Raw genomic sequence first — 24,266 nt, 5'->3', positions numbered from 1 at the left:
TAACCATTGTTACACCATTACACAACGTAGCTCTGTCATTTTGTAACCATTGTAACACCATTACAGCATGAGGCTGCGTCATTTTGTAACCATTGTTACACCATTACACAACGAGGCTGTGTGATTTTGTAACCATTGTTACACCATTACACACCGTGGCTGTGTCATTTTGTAACCATTGTAACACCATTACAGCATGAGGCTGCGTCATTTTGTAACCATTGTTACACCATTACACACCGTGACTGTGTCATTTTGTAACCATTGTAACACCATTACAGCATGAGGCTGCGTCATTTTGTAACCATTGTTACACCATTACACAACGAGACTGTGTCATGTTTTAACCATTGTTACACCATTACACAACGAGGCTGTGTCATTTTGTAACCATTGTTACATCATTACACGACGTGGCTGTGTCATTTTGTAACCACTGTTACATCATTACACATGAGGCTGTGTCATTGTGCAACCTTTGTTACACCATTACACAACGTGGCTGTATAATTGTGTAACCATTATTACACCATTACACCACAAGGATGTGTCATTTTGTAACCATTGTTACACCATTACACCATGAGGCTGTGTCATTTTGTAACCATTGTTACACCATTACACAAAGTGGCTGTATCATTGTGTAACTATTGTTACACCATTACACCACGAGGATGTGTCATTTTGTAACCATTGTTACATCCTTACACCACACGGATGTGTCATTTTGTAACCATTGTTACACCATTACACAACATGGCTCTGTCATTTTGTAACCATTGTTACATCATTACACAACGTGGCTGTGTCATTGTGTAACCATTGTTACATCATTACACCACACGGCTGTGTCATTGTGTAACCATTGTTACACCATTACACAACGTAGCTCTGTCATTTTGTAACCATTGTAACACCATTACAGCATGAGGCTGCGTCATTTTGTAACCATTGTTACACCATTACACAACGAGGCTGTGTGATTTTGTAACCATTGTTACACCATTACACACCGTGGCTGTGTCATTTTGTAACCATTGTAACACCATTACAGCATGAGGCTGCGTCATTTTGTAACCATTGTTACACCATTACACACCGTGACTGTGTCATTTTGTAACCATTGTAACACCATTACAGCATGAGGCTGCGTCATTTTGTAACCATTGTTACACCATTACACAACGAGACTGTGTCATGTTTTAACCATTGTTACACCATTACACAACGAGGCTGTGTCATTTTGTAACCATTGTTACACCATTACACACCGTGGCTGTGTCATTTTGTAACCATTGTTACACCATTACACACCGTGGCTGCGTCATTTTGTAACCATTGTTACATCATTACACAACGAGGCTGTGTCATTTTGTAACCATTGTTAAACCATTACACAACGAGGCTGTGTCATTTTGTAGCCATTGTTACATCATTACGCAACGAGGCTGTGTCATTTTGCAACCATTGTTACACCATTACGCCAAGAGGCTGAGTCATTTTGTAACCATTGTTACACCATTACACAAAGTGGCTGTGTCATTGTGTAAACATTGTTAAACCATTACACCACGAGGATGTGTCATTTTGTAACCATTGTTACACCATTACACCACAAGGTTGTGTCATTTTGTAACCATTGTTACACCATTACACAACGTGGCTGTGTCATTTTGTAACCATTGTTACACCATTACACAAGGCTGTGTCATTTTGTAACCATTGTTACACCATTACACAATGTGGCTGTGTCATTGTGTAACCATTGTTACACCATTACACAACGTGGCTGTGTCATTTTGTAACCATTGTTACACCATTACACAAGGCTGTGTCATTTTATAACCATTGTAACACCATTACAGCATGAGGCTGCGTCACTTTGTAACCATTGTTACACCATTACACACCGTGGCTGGGTCATTTTGTAATCATTGTAACACCATTACAGCATGAGGCTGCGTCATTTTGTAACTATTGTTACACCATTACACAACAAGGCTGTGTCATTTTGTAACCATTGTTACACCATTACACAACGAGGCTGTGTCATTTTGTAACCATTGTAACACCATTACACACCGTGGCTGTCATTTTGTAACCATTGTTACACCATTACACACCGTGGCTGCGTCATTTTGTAACCATTGTTACATCATTACACAACGAGGCTGTGTTGTAACCATTGTTACATCATTACACAACGAGGCTGTGTCATTTTGTAACCAGTGTAACACCATTACAGCATGAGGCTGCATCATTTTGTAACCATTTTTACACCATTACACAACGTGGCTGTGTCATTTTGTAACCATTGTAACACCATTACACAACGAGGCTGTGTCATTTTGTAACCATTGTTACACCATTACACAACGAGGCTGTGTCATTTTGTAACCATTGTTACATCATTACACAATGAGGCTGTGTCATTTTGTAACCATTGTTACACCATTACATGACCAGGCTGTGTCGTTGTGTAACCATTGTTACACCATTACACAACGAGGCTGTGTCATTTTGTTACCATTGTTACACCATTACACAACGAGGCTGTGTCATTTTGTAACCATTGTTACACCATTACACACCGTGGCTGTGTCATTCTGTAACCATTGTTACACCATTACACAACGAGGCTATGTCATTTTGTAACCATTGTTACACCATTACACACCGTGGCTGTGTCATTTTTTAACCATTGTTAGACCGTTACACAACGAGGCTGTGTCATTTTGTAACCATTGTTACACCATTACACACCGTGGCTGTGTCATTTTGTAACCATTGTAACACCATTACAGCATGTGGCTGTGTCATTTTGTAACCATTGTAACACCATTACAGCATGAGGCTGCCTCATTTTGTAACCATTGTTACACCATTACACACCGTGGCTGTGTCATTTTGTAACCATTGTAACACCATTACAGCATGAGGCTGCCTCATTTTGTAACCATTGTTACACCATTACACAACGAGGCTGTGTCATTTTGTAACCATTGTTACACCATTACACGAGGCTGTGTCATTTTGTAACCATTGTTACACCATTACACAACGTTGCAGTGTCATTTTGTAACCATTGTTACACCATTACACACCGTGGCTGTGTCATTTTGTAACCATTGTTACACCATTACAGCATGAGGCTGCATCATTTTGTAACCATTGTTACACCATCACACAACGTGGCTGTGTCATTTTGTAACCATTGTAACACCATTACACAACGAGGCTGTGTCATTTTGTAACCATTGTTACACCATTACACAACGAGGCTGCGTCATTTTGTAACCATTGTTACACCATTACACCACCAGGCTGTGTCGTTGTGTAACCATTGTTACACCATTACACAACGAGGCTGTGTCATTTTGTTACCATTGTTACACCATTACACAACGAGGCTGTGTCATTTTGTAACCATTTTTACACCATTACACAACGAGGCTGTGTCATGTTTTAACCATTGTTACACCATTACACAACGAGGCTGTGTCATTTTGTAACCATTGTTACACCATTACACACCGTGGCTGCGTCATTTTGTAACCATTGTTACACCATTACACACCGTGGCTGCGTCATTTTGTAACCATTGTTACATCATTACACAACGAGGCTGTGTCATTTTGTAACCATTGTTACACCATTACACACCATGGCTGTGTCATTTTGTAACCACTGTTACATCATTACACATGAGGCTGTGTCATTGTGCAACCTTTGTTACACCATTACACAACGTGGCTGTATAATTGTGTAACCATTATTACACCTTTACACCACAAGGATGTGTCATTTTGTAACCATTGTTACACCATTACACCATGAGGCTGTGTCATTTTGTAACCATTGTTACACCATTACACAAAGTGGCTGTATCATTGTGTAACCATTGTTACACCAGTACACCACGAGGATGTGTCATTTTGTAACCATTGTTACATCATTACACCACACGGATGTGTCATTTTGTAACCATTGTTACACCATTACACAACATGGCTCTGTCATTTTGTAACCATTGTTACATCATTACACAACGTGGCTGTGTCATTGTGTAACCATTGTTACATCATTACACCACACGGCTGTGTCATTGTGTAACCATTGTTACACCATTACACAACGTAGCTCTGTCATTTTGTAACCATTGTAACACCATTACAGCATGAGGCTGCGTCATTTTGTAACCATTGTTACACCATTACACAACGAGGCTGTGTCATTTTGTAACCATTGTTACACCATTACACACCGTGGCTGTGTCATTTTGTAACCATTGTAACACCATTACAGCATGAGGCTGCGTCATTTTGTAACCATTGTTACACCATTACACACCGTGACTGTGTCATTTTGTAACCATTGTAACACCATTACAGCATGAGGCTGCGTCATTTTGTAACCATTGTTACACCATTACACAACGAGACTGTGTCATATTTTAACCATTGTTACACCGTTACACAACGAGGCTGTGTCATTTTGTAACCATTGTTACACCATTACACACCGTAGCTGTGTCATTTTGTAACCATTGTTACACCATTACACACCGTGGCTGCGTCATTTTGTAACCATTGTTACATCATTACACAACGAGGCTGTGTCATTTTGTAACCATTGTTACACCATTACACAACGAGGCTGTGTCATTTTGTAACCATTGTTACATCATTACGCAACGAGGCTGTGTCATTTTGTAACCATTGTTACACCATTACGCCAAGAGGCTGTGTCATTTTGTAACCATTGTTACACCATTACACAAAGTGGCTGTGTCATTGTGTAAACATTGTTACACCATTACACCACGAGGATGTGTCATTTTGTAACCATTGTTACACCATTACACCACAAGGTTGTGTCATTTTGTAACCATTGTTACACCATTACACAAAGTGGCTGTGTCATTTTGTAACCATTGTTACACCATTACACAAGGTTGTGTCATTTTGTAACTATTGTTACACCATTACACAATGTGGCTGTGTCATTGTGTAACCATTGTTACACCATTACACAACGTGGCTGTGTCATTTTGTAACCATTGTTACACCATTACACAAGGCTGTGTCATTTTGTAACCATTGTATCACCATTACAGCATGTGGCTGTGTCATTTTGTAACCATTGTAACACCATTACAGCATGAGGCTGCGTCACTTTGTAACCATTGTTACACCATTACACATCGTGGCTGGGTCATTTTGTAATCATTGTAACACCATTACAGCATGAGGCTGCGTCATTTTGTAACTATTGTTACACCATTACACAACGAGGCTGTGTCATTTTGTAACCATTGTTACACCATTACACAACGAGGCTGTGTCATTTTGTAACCATTGTAACACCATTACACACCGTGGCTGTCATTTTGTAACCATTGTTACACCATTACACACCGTGGCTGCGTCATTTTGTAACCCTTGTTACATCATTACACAACGAGGCTGTGTCATTTTGTAACCATTGTTACACCATTACACAACGAGGGTGTGTCATTTTGTAACCAGTGTGACACCATTACAGCATGAGGCTGCATCATTTTGTAACCATTGTTACACCATTACAGCATGAGGCTGTGTCATTGTGTAACCATTGTTACATCATTACACAACGTGGCTGTGTCATTTTGTCATTTTGCAACCATTGTTACACCATTACACAACGAGGCTGTGTCATTTTGTAACCATTGTTACACCATTACACAAAGTGGCTGTGTCATTGTGTAAACATTATTACACCATTACACCACGAGGATGTGTCATTTTGTAACCATTGTTACACCATTACACCACAAGGTTGTGTCATTTTGTAACCATTGTTACACCATTACACAACGTGGATGTGTCATTGTGTAACCTTTGTTACAACTATACACAACGTGGCTGTGTCATTGTGTAACCATTGTTACACCATTAAACCATGAGGCTGTGTCATTTTGTAACCATTGTTACACCATTACACCAAGAGGCTGTGTCATTGTGCAACCAGTGTTACACCATTACACAACATGGCTGTGTCATTGTGTAACCATTGTTACACCATTACACCATGAGGCTGTCATTTTGTAACCATTGGTACACCATTACACCACGAGGCTGTGTCATTGTGTAACCATTGTTACACCATTACGCCAAGAGGCTGTGTCATTTTGTAACCATTGTTACACCATTACACCACGAGGCTGTGTCATTGTGCAACCATTGTTACACCATTACACAACGTGGCTGTGTCATTGTGTAACCTGTGTTACACCTTTAGACAACGTGGCTGTGTCATTTTGTAACCATTGTTACACCATCACACAATGTGGCTGTGTAATTGTGCAACCATTGTTAAACCATTACACAACGTGGCATTGTCATTTTATAACCATTGTTACACCATTACACAACGCGGCTGTGTCATTTTGCAACCATTGTTACACCATTACGGACATGGCTGTGTCATTGCGTAACCATTGTTACACCATTACACAACGAGGCTGTGTCATTGTGTAACCATTGTTACACCATTATGCAACGTGGCTGTCATTGTGTAACCATGGTTACACCATTACGCAACATGGCTGTGTCATTGTGCAACCATTGTTACATCATTACACAAAGTGGCTGTGTCATTGTGCAACCATTGTTACACCATTACGCCACTAGGCTGTGTCATTGCATAACCATTGTTACACCATTACACAATGTGGCTGTATCATTATGTAACCAATGTTACATCATTACACAACCTGGCTGTGTCATTTTGTAACCATTGTTACATCATTACACGACGTGGCTGTGTCATTTTGTAACCACTGTTACATCATTACACATGAGGCTGTGTCATTGTGCAACCTTTGTTACACCATTACACAACGTGGCTGTATAATTGTGTAACCATTATTACACCATTACACCACAAGGATGTGTCATTTTGTAACCATTGTTACACCATTACACCATGAGGCTGTGTCATTTTGTAACCATTGTTACACCATTACACAAAGTGGCTGTATCATTGTGTAACCATTGTTACACCATTACACCACGAGGATGTGTCATTTTGTAACCATTGTTACATCATTACACCACATGGATGTGTCATTTTGTAACCATTGTTACACCATTACACAACATGGCTCTGTCATTTTGTAACCATTGTTACATCATTACACAACGTGGCTGTGTCATTGTGTAACCATTGTTACATCATTACACCACACGGCTGTGTCATTGTGTAACCATTGTTACACCATTACACAACGTAGCTCTGTCATTTTGTAACCATTGTAACACCATTACAGCATGAGGCTGCGTCATTTTGTAACCATTGTTACACCATTACACAACGAGGCTGTGTGATTTTGTAACCATTGTTACACCATTACACACCGTGGCTGTGTCATTTTGTAACCATTGTAACACCATTACAGCATGAGGCTGCGTCATTTTGTAACCATTGTTACACCATTACACACCGTGACTGTGTCATTTTGTAACCATTGTAACACCATTACAGCATGAGGCTGCGTCATTTTGTAACCATTGTTACACCATTACACAACGAGACTGTGTCATGTTTTAACCATTGTTACACCATTACACAACGAGGCTGTGTCATTTTGTAACCATTGTTACATCATTACACGACGTGGCTGTGTCATTTTGTAACCACTGTTACATCATTACACATGAGGCTGTGTCATTGTGCAACCTTTGTTACACCATTACACAACGTGGCTGTATAATTGTGTAACCATTATTACACCATTACACCACAAGGATGTGTCATTTTGTAACCATTGTTACACCATTACACCATGAGGCTGTGTCATTTTGTAACCATTGTTACACCATTACACAAAGTGGCTGTATCATTGTGTAACCATTGTTACACCATTACACCACGAGGATGTGTCATTTTGTAACCATTGTTACATCATTACACCACACGGATGTGTCATTTTGTAACCATTGTTACACCATTACACAACATGGCTCTGTCATTTTGTAACCATTGTTACATCATTACACAACGTGGCTGTGTCATTGTGTAACCATTGTTACATCATTACACCACACGGCTGTGTCATTGTGTAACCATTGTTACACCATTACACAACGTAGCTCTGTCATTTTGTAACCATTGTAACACCATTACAGCATGAGGCTGCGTCATTTTGTAACCATTGTTACACCATTACACAACGAGGCTGTGTGATTTTGTAACCATTGTTACACCATTACACACCGTGGCTGTGTCATTTTGTAACCATTGTAACACCATTACAGCATGAGGCTGCATCATTTTGTAACCATTGTTACACCATTACACACCGTGACTGTGTCATTTTGTAACCATTGTAACACCATTACAGCATGAGGCTGCGTCATTTTGTAACCATTGTTACACCATTACACAACGAAACTGTGTCATGTTTTAACCATTGTTACACCATTACACAACGAGGCTGTGTCATTTTGTAACCATTGTTACACCATTACACACCGTGGCTGTGTCATTTTGTAACCATTGTTACACCATTACACACCGTGGCTGCGTCATTTTGTAACCATTGTTACATCATTACACAACGAGGCTGTGTCATTTTGTAACCATTGTTACACCATTACACAACGAGGCTGTGTCATTTTGTAGCCATTGTTACATCATTACGCAACAAGGCTGTGTCATTTTGTAACCATTGTTACACCATTACGCCAAGAGGCTGAGTCATTTTGTAACCATTGTTACACCATTACACAAAGTGGCTGTGTCATTGTGTAAACATTGTTACACCATTACACCACGAGGATGTGTCATTTTGTAACCATTGTTACACCATTACACCACAAGGTTGTGTCATTTTGTAACCATTGTTACACCATTACACAACGTGGCTGTGTCATTTTGTAACCATTGTTACACCATTACACAAGGCTGTGTCATTTTGTAACCATTGTTACACCATTACACAATGTGGCTGTGTCATTGTGTAACCATTGTTACACCATTACACAACGTGGCTGTGTCATTTTGTAACCATTGTTACACCATTACACAAGGCTGTGTCATTTTGTAACCATTGTAACACCATTACAGCATGAGGCTGCGTCACTTTGTAACCATTGTTACACCATTACACACCGTGGCTGGGTCATTTTGTAATCATTGTAACACCATTACAGCATGAGGCTGCGTCATTTTGTAACTATTGTTACACCATTACACAACAAGGCTGTGTCATTTTGTAACCATTGTTACACCATTACACAACAAGGCTGTGTCATTTTGTAACCATTGTTACACCATTACACAACGAGGCTGTGTCATTTTGTAACCATTGTTACACCATTATACACCGTGGCTGCGTCATTTTGTAACCATTGTTACATCATTACACAACGAGGCTGTGTTGTAACCATTGTTACATCATTACACAACGAGGCTGTGTCATTTTGTAACCAGTGTAACACCATTACAGCATGAGGCTGCATCATTTTGTAACCATTGTTACACCATTACACAACGTGGCTGTGTCATTTTGTAACCATTGTAACACCATTACACAACGAGGCTGTGTCATTTTGTAACCATTGTTACACCATTACACAACGAGGCTGTGTCATTTTGTAACCATTGTTACATCATTACACAATGAGGCTGTGTCATTTTGTAACCATTGTTACACCATTACACCACCAGGCTGTGTCATTGTGTAACCATTGTTACACCATTACACAACGAGGCTGTGTCATTTTGTTACCATTGTTACACCATTACACAACGAGGCTGTGTCATTTTGTAACCATTGTTACACCATTACACACCGTGGCTGTGTCATTCTGTAACCATTGTTACACCATTACACAACGAGGCTATGTCATTTTGTAACCATTGTTACACCATTACACACCGTGGCTGTGTCATTTTTTAACCATTGTTACACCGTTACACAACGAGGCTGTGTCATTTTGTAACCATTGTTACACCATTACACACCGTGGCTGTGTCATTTTGTAACCATTGTAACACCATTACAGCATGTGGCTGTGTCATTTTGTAACCATTGTAACACCATTACAGCATGAGGCTGCCTCATTTTGTAACCATTGTTACACCATTACACACCGTGGCTGTGTCATTTTGTAACCATTGTAACACCATTACAGCATGAGGCTGCCTCATTTTGTAACCATTGTTACACCATTACACAACGAGGCTGTGTCATTTTGTAACCATTGTTACACCATTACACGAGGCTGTGTCATTTTGTAACCATTGTTACACCATTACACAACGTTGCAGTGTCATTTTGTAACCATTGTTACACCATTACACACCGTGGCTGTGTCATTTTGTAACCATTGTTACACCATTACAGCATGAGGCTGCATCATTTTGTAACCATTGTTACACCATCACACAACGTGGCTGTGTCATTTTGTAACCATTGTAACACCATTACACAACGAGGCTGTGTCATTTTGTAACCATTGTTACACCATTACACAACGAGGCTGTGTCATTTTGTAACCATTGTTACACCATTACACCACCAGGCTGTGTCGTTGTGTAACCATTGTTACACCATTACACAACGAGGCTGTGTCATTTTGTTACCATTGTTACACCATTACACCACCAGGCTGTGTCGTTGTGTAACCATTGTTACACCATTACGCCACTAGGCTGTTTCATTGCATAACCATTGTTACACCATTACACAATGTGGCTGTATCATTACGTAACCAATGTTACATCATTACACAACCTGGCTGTGTCATTTTGTAACCATTGTTACATCATTACACGACGTGGCTGTGTCATTTTGTAACCACTGTTACATCATTACACATGAGGCTGTGTCATTGTGCAACCTTTGTTACACCATTACACAACGTGGCTGTATCATTGTGTAACCATTATTACACCATTACACCACAAGGATGTGTCATTTTGTAACCATTGTTACACCATTACACCATGAGGCTGTGTCATTTTGTAACCATTGTTACACCATTACACAAAGTGGCTGTATCATTGTGTAACCATTGTTACACCATTACACCATGAGGATGTGTCATTTTGTAACCATTGTTACATCATTACACCACATGGATGTGTCATTTTGTAACCATTGTTACACCATTACACAACATGGCTCTGTCATTTTGTAACCATTGTTACATCATTACACAACGTGGCTGTGTCATTGTGTAACCATTGTTACATCATTACACCACACGGCTGTGTCATTGTGTAACCATTGTTACACCATTACACAACGTAGCTCTGTCATTTTGTAACCATTGTAACACAATTACAGCATGAGGCTGCGTCATTTTGTAACCATTGTTACACCATTACACAACGAGGCTGTGTGATTTTGTAACCATTGTTACACCATTACACACCGTGGCTGTGTCATTTTGTAACCATTGTAACACCATTACAGCATGAGGCTGCGTCATTTTGTAACCATTGTTACACCATTACACACCGTGACTGTGTCATTTTGTAACCATTGTAACACCATTACAGCATGAGGCTGCGTCATTTTGTAACCATTGTTACACCATTACACAACGAGACTGTGTCATGTTTTAACCATTGTTACACCATTACACAACGAGGCTGTGTCATTTTGTAACCATTGTTACATCATTACACGACGTGGCTGTGTCATTTTGTAACCACTGTTACATCATTACACATGAGGCTGTGTCATTGTGCAACCTTTGTTACACCATTACACAACGTGGCTGTATAATTGTGTAACCATTATTACACCATTACACCACAAGGATGTGTCATTTTGTAACCATTGTTACACCATTACACCATGAGGCTGTGTCATTTTGTAACCATTGTTACACCATTACACAAAGTGGCTGTATCATTGTGTAACCATTGTTACACCATTACACCACGAGGATTTGTCATTTTGTAACCATTGTTACATCATTACACCACACGGATGTGTCATTTTGTAACCATTGTTACACCATTACACAACATGGCTCTGTCATTTTGTAACCATTGTTACATCATTACACAACGTGGCTGTGTCATTGTGTAACCATTGTTACATCATTACACCACACGGCTGTGTCATTGTGTAACCATTGTTACACCATTACACAACGTAGCTCTGTCATTTTGTAACCATTGTAACACCATTACAGCATGAGGCTGCGTCATTTTGTAACCATTGTTACACCATTACACAACGAGGCTGTGTGATTTTGTAACCATTGTTACACCATTACACACCGTGGCTGTGTCATTTTGTAACCATTGTAACACCATTACAGCATGAGGCTGCGTCATTTTGTAACCATTGTTACACCATTACACACCGTGACTGTGTCATTTTGTAACCATTGTAACACCATTACAGCATGAGGCTGCGTCATTTTGTAACCATTGTTACACCATTACACAACGAGACTGTGTCATGTTTTAACCATTGTTACACCATTACACAACGAGGCTGTGTCATTTTGTAACCATTGTTACACCATTACACACCGTGGCTGTGTCATTTTGTAACCATTGTTACACCATTACACACCGTGGCTGCGTCATTTTGTAACCATTGTTACATCATTACACAACGAGGCTGTGTCATTTTGTAACCATTGTTACACCATTACACAACGAGGCTGTGTCATTTTGTAGCCATTGTTACATCATTACGCAACGAGGCTGTGTCATTTTGTAACCATTGTTACACCATTACGCCAAGAGGCAGAGTCATTTTGTAACCATTGTTACACCATTACACCATGAGGCTGTGTCATTTTGTAACCATTGTTACACCATTACACAAAGTGGCTGTGTCATTGTGTAAACATTGTTACACCATTACACCACGAGGATGTGTCATTTTGTAACCATTGTTACACTATTACACCACAAGGTTGTGTCATTTTGTAACCATTGTTACACCATTACACAACGTGGCTGTGTCATTTTGTAACCATTGTTACACCATTACACAAGGCTGTGTCATTTTGTAACCATTGTTACACCATTACACAATGTGGCTGTGTCATTGTGTAACCATTGTTACACCATTACACAACGTGGCTGTGTCATTTTGTAACCATTGTTACACCATTACACAAGGCTGTGTCATTTTGTAACCATTGTAACACCATTACAGCATGAGGCTGCGTCACTTTGTAACCATTGTTACACCATTACACACCGTGGCTGCGTCATTTTGTAACCATTGTTACATCATTACACAACGAGGCTGTGTTGTAACCATTGTTACATCATTACACAACGAGGCTGTGTCATTTTGTAACCAGTGTAACACCATTACAGCATGAGGCTGCATCATTTTGTAACCATTGTTACACCATTACACAACGTGGCTGTGTCATTTTGTAACCATTGTAACACCATTACACAACGAGGCTGTGTCATTTTGTAACCATTGTTACACCATTACACAACGAGGCTGTGTCATTTTGTAACCATTGTTACATCATTACACAATGAGGCTGTGTCATTTTGTAACCATTGTTACACCATTACACCACCAGGCTGTGTCGTTGTGTAACCATTGTTACACCATTACACAACGAGGCTGTGTCATTTTGTTACCATTGTTACACCATTACACAACGAGGCTGTGTCATTTTGTAACCATTGTTACACCATTACACACCGTGGCTGTGTCATTCTGTAACCATTGTTACACCATTACACAACGAGGCTGTGTCATTTTGTAACCATTGTTACACCATTACACACCGTGGCTGTGTCATTTTTTAACCATTGTTACACCGTTACACAACGAGGCTGTGTCATTTTGTAACCATTGTTACACCATTACACACCGTGGCTGTGTCATTTTGTAACCATTGTAACACCATTACAGCATGTGGCTGTGTCATTTTGTAACCATTGTAACACCATTACAGCATGAGGCTGCCTCATTTTGTAACCATTGTTACACCATTACACACCGTGGCTGTGTCATTTTGTAACCATTGTAACACCATTACAGCATGAGGCTGCCTCATTTTGTAACCATTGTTACACCATTACACAACGAGGCTGTGTCATTTTGTAACCATTGTTACACCATTACACGAGGCTGTGTCATTTTGTAACCATTGTTACACCATTACACAACGTTGCAGTGTCATTTTGTAACCATTGTTACACCATTACACACCGTGGCTGTGTCATTTTGTAACCATTGTTACACCATTACAGCATGAGGCTGCGTCATTTTGTAACCATTGTTACACCATCACACAACGTGGCTGTGTCATTTTGTAACCATTGTAACACCATTACACAACGAGGCTGTGTCATTTTGTAACCATTGTTACACCATTACACAACGAGGCTGTGTCATTTTGTAACCATTGTTACACCATTACACCACCAGGCTGTGTCGTTGTGTAACCATTGTTACACCATTACACAACGAGGCTGTGTCATTTTGTTACCATTGTTACACCATTACACAACGAGGCTGTGTCATTTTGTAACCATTTTTACACCATTACACAACAAGGCTGTGTCATGTTTTAACCATTGTTACACCATTACACAACGAGGCTGTGTCATTTTGTAACCATTGTTACACCATTACACACCGTGGCTGCGTCATTTTGTAACCATTGTTACACCATTACACACCGTGGCTGCGTCATTTTGTAACCATTGTTACATCATTACACAACGAGGCTGTGTCATTTTGTAACCATTGTTACACCATTACACAACGAGGCTGTGTCATTTTGTAACCATTGTTACACCATTACACACCATGGCTGTGTCATTTTGTAACCACTGTTACATCATTACACATGAGGCTGTGTCATTGTGCAACCTTTGTTACACCATTACACAACGTGGCTGTATAATTGTGTAACCATTATTACACCTTTACACCACAAGGATGTGTCATTTTGTAACCATTGTTACACCATTACACCATGAGGCTGTGTCATTTTGTAACCATTGTTACACCATTACACAAAGTGGCTGTATCATTGTGTAACCATTGTTACACCAGTACACCACGAGGATGTGTCATTTTGTAACCATTGTTACATCATTACACCACACGGATGTGTCATTTTGTAACCATTGTTACACCATTACACAACATGGCTCTGTCATTTTGTAACCATTGTTACATCATTACACAACGTGGCTGTGTCATTGTGTAACCATTGTTACATCATTACACCACACGGCTGTGTCATTGTGTAACCATTGTTACACCATTACACAACGTAGCTCTGTCATTTTGTAACCATTGTAACACCATTACAGCATGAGGCTGCGTCATTTTGTAACCATTGTTACACCATTACACAACGAGGCTGTGTCATTTTGTAACCATTGTTACACCATTACACACCGTGGCTGTGTCATTTTGTAACCATTGTAACACCATTACAGCATGAGGCTGCGTCATTTTGTAACCATTGTTACACCATTACACACCGTGACTGTGTCATTTTGTAACCATTGTAACACCATTACAGCATGAGGCTGCGTCATTTTGTAACCATTGTTACACCATTACACCATGAGGCTGTGTCATTTTGTAACCATTGTTACACCATTACACAAAGTGGCTGTATCATTGTGTAACCATTGTTACACCATTACACCACGAGGATGTGTCATTTTGTAACCATTGTTACATCATTACACCACACGGATGTGTAATTTTGTAACCATTGTTACACCATTACACAACGTAGCTCTGTCATTTTGTAACCATTGTAACACCATTACAGCATGAGGCTGCGTCATTTTGTTACCATTGTTACACCATTACACACCGTGACTGTGTCATTTTGTAACCATAGTAACACCATTACAGCATGAGGCTGCGTCATTTAGTAACCATTGTTACACCATTACACAACGAGACTGTGTCATGTTTTAACCATTGTTACACCGTTACACAACGAGGCTGTGTCATTTTGTAACCATTGTTGCACCATTACACACCGTGGCTGTGTCATTTTGTAACCATTGTTACACCATTACACACCGTGGCTGCGTCATTTTGTAACCATTGTTACATCATTACACAACGAGGCTGTGTCATTTTGTAACCATTGTTACACCATTACACAACGAGGCTGTGTCATTTTGTAACCATTGTTACATCATTACGCAATGAGGCTGTGTCATTTTGTAACCATTGTTACACCATTACGCCAAGAGGCTGTGTCATTTTGTAACCATTGTTACACCATTACACAAAGTGGCTGTGTCATTGTGTAAACATTGTTACACCATTACACCACGAGGATGTGTCATTTTGTAACCATTGTTACACCATTACACCACAAGGTTGTGTCATTTTGTAACCATTGTTACACCATTACACAACGTGGCTGTGTCATTTTGTAATCATTGTTACACCATTACACAAGGCTGTGTCATTTTGTAACCATTGTTACACCATTACACAATGTGGCTGTGTCATTGTGTAACCATTGTTACACCATTACACAACGTGGCTGTGTCATTTTGTAACCATTGTTACACCATTACACAAGGCTGTGTCATTTTGTAACCATTGTAACACCATTACAGCATGTGGCTGTGTCATTTTGTAACCATTGTAACACCATTACAGCATGAGGCTGCGTCACTTTGTAACCATTGTTACACCATTACACATCGTGGCTGGGTCATTTTGTAATCATTGTAACACCATTACAGCATGAGGCTGCGTCATTTTGTAACTATTGTTACACCATTACACAACGAGGCTGTGTCATTTTGTAACCATTGTTACACCATTACACAACGAGGCTGTGTCATTTTGTAACCATTGTAACACCATTACACACCGTGGCTGTCATTTTGTAACCATTGTTACACCATTACACACCGTGGCTGCGTCATTTTGTAACCATTGTTACATCATTACACACCGAGGCTGTGTCATTTTGTAACCATTGTTACACCATTACACAACGAGGCTGTGTCATTTTGTAACCAGTGTAACACCATTACAGCATGAGGCTGCAACATTTTGTAACCATTGTTACACCATTACACAACGTGGCTGTGTCATTTTGTAACCATTGTAACACCATTACACAACGAGGCTGTGTCATTTTGTAACCATTGTTACACCATTACACAACGAGGCTGTGTCATTTTGTAACCATTGTTACATCATTACACAATGAGGCTGTGTCATTTTGTAACCATTGTTACACCATTACACCACCAGGCTGTGTCGTTGTGTAACCATTGTTACACCATTACACAACGAGGCTGTGTCATTTTGTTACCATTGTTACACCATTACACAACAAGGCTGTGTCATTTTGTAACCATTGTTACACCATTACACACCGTGGCTGTGTCATTCTGTAACCATTGTTACACCATTACACAACGAGGCTGTGTCATTTTGTAACCATTGTTACACCGTTACACACCGTGGCTGTGTCAGTTTTTTAACCATTGTTACACCGTTACACAACGAGGCTGTGTCATTTTGTAACCATTGTTACACCATTACACACCGTGGCTGTGTCATTTTGTAACCATTGTAACACCATTACAGCATGTGGCTGTGTCATTTTGTAACCATTGTAACACCATTACAGCATGAGGCTGCCTCATTTTGTAACCATTGTTACACCATTACACACCGTGGCTGTGTCATTTTGTAACCATTGTAACACGATTACAGCATGAGGCTGCGTCATTTTGTAACCATTGTTACATCATTACACAACGAGGCTGTGTCATTTTGTAACCATTGTTACACCATTACACAAGGCTGTGTCATTTTGTAACCATTGTTACACCATTACAGCATGAGGCTGCATCATTTTGTAACCATTGTTACACCATTACACAACGTGGCTGTGTCATTTTGTAACCATGGTAACACCATTACACAACGAGGCTGTGTCATTTTGTAACCATTGTTACACCATTACACAACGAGGCTGTGTCATTTTGTAACCATTGTTACACCATTACACCACCAGGCTGTGTCATTGTGTAACCATTGTTACACCATTACACAACGAGGCTGTGTCATTTTGTTACCATTGTTACACCATTACACAACGAGGCTGTGTCATTTTGTAACCATTTTTACACCATTACACAACAAGGCTGTGTCATGTTTTAACCATTGTTACACCATTACACAACGAGGCTGTGTCATTTTGTAACCATTGTTACACCATTACACACCGTGGCTGTGTCATTTTGTAACCATTGTTACACCATTACACACCGTGGCTGCGTCATTTTGTAACCATTGTTACATCATTACACAACGAGGCTGTGTCATTTTGTAACCATTGTTACACCATTACACAACGAGGCTATGTCATTTTGTAACCATTGTTACACCATTACACACCGTGGCTGTGTCATTTTGTAACCACTGTTACATCATTACACTTGAGGCTGTGTCATTGTGCAACCTTTGTTACACCATTACACAACGTGGCTGTATAATTGTGTAACCATTATTACACCATTACACCACAAGGATGTGTCATTTTGTAACCATTGTTACACCATTACACCATGAGGCTGTGTCATTTTGTAACCATTGTTACACCATTACACAAAGTGGCTGTATCATTGTGTAACCATTGTTACACCATTACACCACGAGGATGTGTCATTTTGTAACCATTGTTACATCATTACACCACACGGATGTGTCATTTTGTAACCATTGTTACACCATTACACAACGTGGCTGTGTCATTTTGTAACCATTGTTACACCATTACACAAGGCTGTGTCATTTTGTAACCATTGTTACACCATTAAACAATGTGGCTGTGTCATTGTGTAACCATTGTTACACCATTACACAACGTGGCTGTGTCATTTTGTAACCATTGTTACACCATTACACAAGGCTGTGTCATTTTGTAACCATTGTAACACCATTACAGCATGTGGCTGTGTCATTTTGTAACCATTGTAACACCATTACAGCATGAGGCTGCGTCACTTTGTAACCATTGTTACACCATTACACATCGTGGCTGGGTCATTTTGTAATCATTGTAACACCATTACAGCATGAGGCTGCGTCATTTTGTAACTATTGTTACACCATTACACAACGAGGCTGTGTCATTTTGTAACCATTGTTACACCATTACACAACGAGGCTGTGTCATTTTGTAACCATTGTAACACCATTACACACCGTGGCTGTCATTTTGTAACCATTGTTACACCATTACACACCGTGGCTGCGTCATTTTGTAACCATTGTTACATCATTACACAACGAGGCTGTGTCATTTTGTAACCATTGTTACACCATTACACAACGAGGCTGTGTCATTTTGTAACCAGTGTAACACCATTACAGCATGAGGCTGCATCATTTTGTAACCATTGTTACACCATTACACAACGTGGCTGTGTCATTTTGTAACCATTGTAACACCATTACACAACGAGGCTGTGTCATTTTGTAACCATTGTTACACCATTACACAACGAGGCTGTGTCATTTTGTAACCATTGTTACATCATTACACAATGAGGCTGTGTCATTTTGTAACCATTGTTACACCATTACACCACCAGGCTGTGTCGTTGTGTAACCATTGTTACACCATTACACAACGAGGCTGTGTCATTTTGTTACCATTGTTACACCATTACACAACGAGGCTGTGTCATTTTGTAACCATTGTTACACCATTACACACCGTGGCTGTGTCATTCTGTAACCATTGTTACACCATTACACAACGAGGCTGTGTCATTTTGTAACCATTGTTACACCGTTACACACCGTGGCTGTGTCATTTTTTAACCATTGTTACACCGTTACACAACGAGGCTGTGTCATTTTGTAACCATTGTTACACCATTACACACCGTGGCTGTGTCATTTTGTAACCATTGTAACACCATTACAGCATGTGGCTGTGTCATTTTGTAACCATTGTAACACCATTACAGCATGAGGCTGCCTAATTTTGTAACCATTGTTACACCATTACACACCGTGGCTGTGTCATTTTGTAACCATTGTAACACCATTACAGCATGAGGCTGCGTCATTTTGTAACCATTGTTACATCATTACACAACGAGGCTGTGTCATTTTGTAACCATTGTTACACCATTACACGAGGCTGTGTCATTTTGTAACCATTGTTACACCATTACAGCATGAGGCTGCATCATTTTGTAACCATTGTTACACCATTACACAACGTGGCTGTGTCATTTTGTAACCATTGTAACACCATTACACAACGAGGCTGTGTCATTTTGTAACCATTGTTACACCATTACACAACGAGGCTGTGTCATTTTGTAACCATTGTTACACCATTACACCACCAGGCTGTGTCGTTGTGTAACCATTGTTACACCATTACACAACGAGGCTGTGTCATTTTGTTACCATGGTTACACCATTACACAACGAGGCTGTGTCATTTTGTAACCATTTTTACACCATTACACAACGAGGCTGTGTCATGTTTTAACCATTGTTACACCATTACACAACGAGGCTGTGTCATTTTGTAACCATTGTTACACCATTACACACCGTGGCTGTGTCATTTTGTAACCATTGTTACACCATTACACACCATGGCTGCGTCATTTTATAACCATTGTTACATTATTACACAACGAGGCTGTGTCATTTTGTAACCATTGTTACACCATTACACAACGAGGCTGTGTCATTTTGTAACCATTGTTACACCATTACACACCGTGGCTGTGTCATTTTGTAACCACTGTACATCATTACACATGAGGCTGTGTCATTGTGCAACCTTTGTTACACCATTACACAACGTGGCTGTATAATTGTGTAACCATTATTACACCATTACACCACAAGGATGTGTCATTTTGTAACCATTGTTACACCATTACACCATGAGGCTGTGTCATTTTGTAACCATTGTTACACCATTACACAAAGTGGCTGTATCATTGTGTAACCATTGTTACACCATTACACCACGAGGATGTGTCATTTTGTAACCATTGTTACATCATTACACCACACGGATGTGTCATTTTGTAACCATTGTTACACCATTACACAACATGGCTGTGTCATTTTGTAACCATTGTTACATCATTACACAACGTGGCTGCGTCATTGTGTAACCATTGTTACATCATTACACCACACGGCTGTGTCATTGTGTAACCATTGTTACACCATTACACAACGTAGCTCTGTCATTTTGTAACCATTGTTACATCATTACACAACTAGGCTTTGTCATTTTGTAACCATTGTTACACCATTACACAACGAGGCTGTGTCATTTTGTAACCATTGTTACATCATTACGCAACGAGGCTTTGTCATTTTGTAACCATTGTTACACCATTACGCCAAGAGGCTGTGTCATTTTGTAACCATTGTTACACCATTACACAAAGTGGCTGTGTCATTGTGTAAACATTGTTACACCATTACACCACGAGGATGTGTCATTTTGTAACCATTGTTACACCATTACACCACAAGGTTGTGTCATTTTGTAACCATTGTTACACCATTACACAACGTGGCTGTGTCATTTTGTAACCATTGTTACACCATTACACAAGGCTGTGTCATTTTGTAACCATCGTTACACCATTACACAATGTGGCTGTGTCATTGTGTAACCATTGTTACACCATTACACAACGTGGCTGTGTCATTTTGTAACCATTGTTACACCATTACACAAGGCTGTGTCATTTTGTAACCATTGTAACACCATTACAGCATGTGGCTGTGTCATTTTGTAACCATTCTAACACCATGAGGCTGCGTCATTTTGTAACCATTGTTACACCATTACACACCGTGGCTGTGTCATTTTGTAATCATTGTAACACCATTACAGCATGAGGCTGCGTCATTTTGTAACCATTGTTACACCATTACACAACGAGGCTGTGTCATTTTGTAACCATTGTTACACCATTACACATCGTGGCTGCGTCATTTTGTAACCATTGTTACATCATTACACAACGAGGCTGTGTCATTTTGTGTAACCATTGTTACACCATTACACAACGAGGCTGTGTCATTTTGTAACCATTGTTACACCATTACACAACGAGGCTGTGTCATTTTGTAACCATTGTTACATCATTACACAATGAGGCTGTGTCATTTTGTAACCATTGTTACAGCATTGCACCACCAGGCTGTGTCTTTGTGTAACCATTGTTACACCATTACACAACGAGGCTGTGTCATTTTGTTACCATTGTTACACCATTACACAACGAGGCTGTGTCATTTTGTAACCATTGTTACACCATTACACACCGTGGCTGTGTCATTGTGTAACCATTGTTACACCATTACACAACGAGGCTGTGTCATTTTGTAACCATTGTTACACCGTTACACACCATGGCTGTGTCATTTTGTAACCATTGTTACACCGTTACACAACGAGGCTGTGTCATTTTGTAACCATTGTTACACCATTACACACCGTGGCTGTGTCATTTTATAACCATTGTAACACCATTACAGCATGTGGCTGTGTCATTTTGTAACCATTGTAACACCATTACAGCATGAGGCTGCCTCATTTTGTAACCATTGTTACACCATTACACACCGTGGCTGTGTCATTTTGTAACCATTGTAACACCATTACAGCATGAGGCTGCGTCATTTTGTAACCATTGTTACACCATTACACAACGAGGCTGTGTCATTTTGTAACCATTGTTACACCATTACACGAGGCTGTGTCATTTTGTAACCATTGTTACACCATTACACAACGTTGCAGTGTCATTTTGTAACCATTGTTACACCATTACACACCGTGGCTGTGTCATTTTGTAACCATTGTTACACCATTACAGCATGAGGCTGCATCATTTTGTAACCATTGTTACACCATTACACAACGTGGCTGTGTCATTTTGTAACCATTGTAACACCATTACACACCGAGGCTGTTTCATTTTGTAACCATTGTTACACCATTACACAACGAGGCTGTGTCATTTTGTAACCATTGTTACACCATTACACCACCAGGCTGTGTCGTTGTGTAACCATTGTTACACCATTACACAACGAGGCTGTGTCATTTTGTTACCATTGTTACACCATTACACAACGAGGCTGTGTCATTTTGTAACCATTGTTACACCATTACACACCGTGGCTGTGTCATTGTGTAACCATTGTTACACCATTACACAACGAGGCTGTGTCATTTTGTAACCATTGTTACACCGTTACACACCGTGGCTGTGTCATTTTGTAACCATTGTTACACCGTTACACAACGAGGCTGTGTCATTTTGTAACCATTGTTACACCATTACACACCGTGGCTGTGTCATTTTGTAACCATTGTAACACCATTACAGCATGTGGCTGTGTTATTTTGTAACCATTGTAACACCATTACAGCATGAGGCTGCATCATTTTGTAACCATTGTTACACCATTACACACCGTGGCTGTGTCATTTTGTAACCATTGTAACACCATTACAGCATGAGGCTGCGTCATTTTGTAACCATTGTTACACCATTACACAACGAAGCTGTGTCATTTTGTAACCATTGTTACACCATTACACAACGAGGCTGTGTCATTTTGTAACCATTGTTACACCATTACACAACGTTGCTGTGTCATTTTGTAACCGTTGTTACACCATTACACACCGTGGCTGTGTCATTTTGTAACCATTGTAACACCATTACAGCATGAGGCTGCGTCATTTTGTAACCATTGTTACACCATTACACAACGAGGCTGTGTCATTTTGTAACCATTGTTACACCATTACACAACGAGGCTGTGTCATTTTGTAACCATTGTTACACCATTACACAACGTTGCTGTGTCATTTTGTAACCGTTGTTACACCATTACACACCGTGGCTGTGTCATTTTGTAACCATTGTAACACCATTACAGCATGAGGCTGCATCATTTTGTAACCATTGTTACACCATTACACAACGAGGCTGTGTCATTTTGTAACCATTGTTACACCATTACACAACGAGGCTGTGTCATTTTGTAACCATTGTTACACCATTACACACTGTAGCTGTGTCATTTTGTAACCATTGTTACACCATTACACAACGAGGCTGTGTCATTTTGTAACCATTGTTACACCATTACACAACGAGGCTGTGTCATTTTGTAACCATTGTAACACCATTACAGCATGAGGCTGCGTCATTTTCTAACCATTGTTACATCATTACAC

Source organism: Lissotriton helveticus, chromosome 7 (assembly GCF_964261635.1).
Source record: "Lissotriton helveticus chromosome 7, aLisHel1.1, whole genome shotgun sequence".
In the NCBI taxonomy this organism is placed as follows: Eukaryota; Metazoa; Chordata; class Amphibia; order Caudata; family Salamandridae; genus Lissotriton; species Lissotriton helveticus.
The sequence above is the reverse complement of the archived record's forward strand: the minus strand, read 5'-3'. Positions refer to the sequence as shown.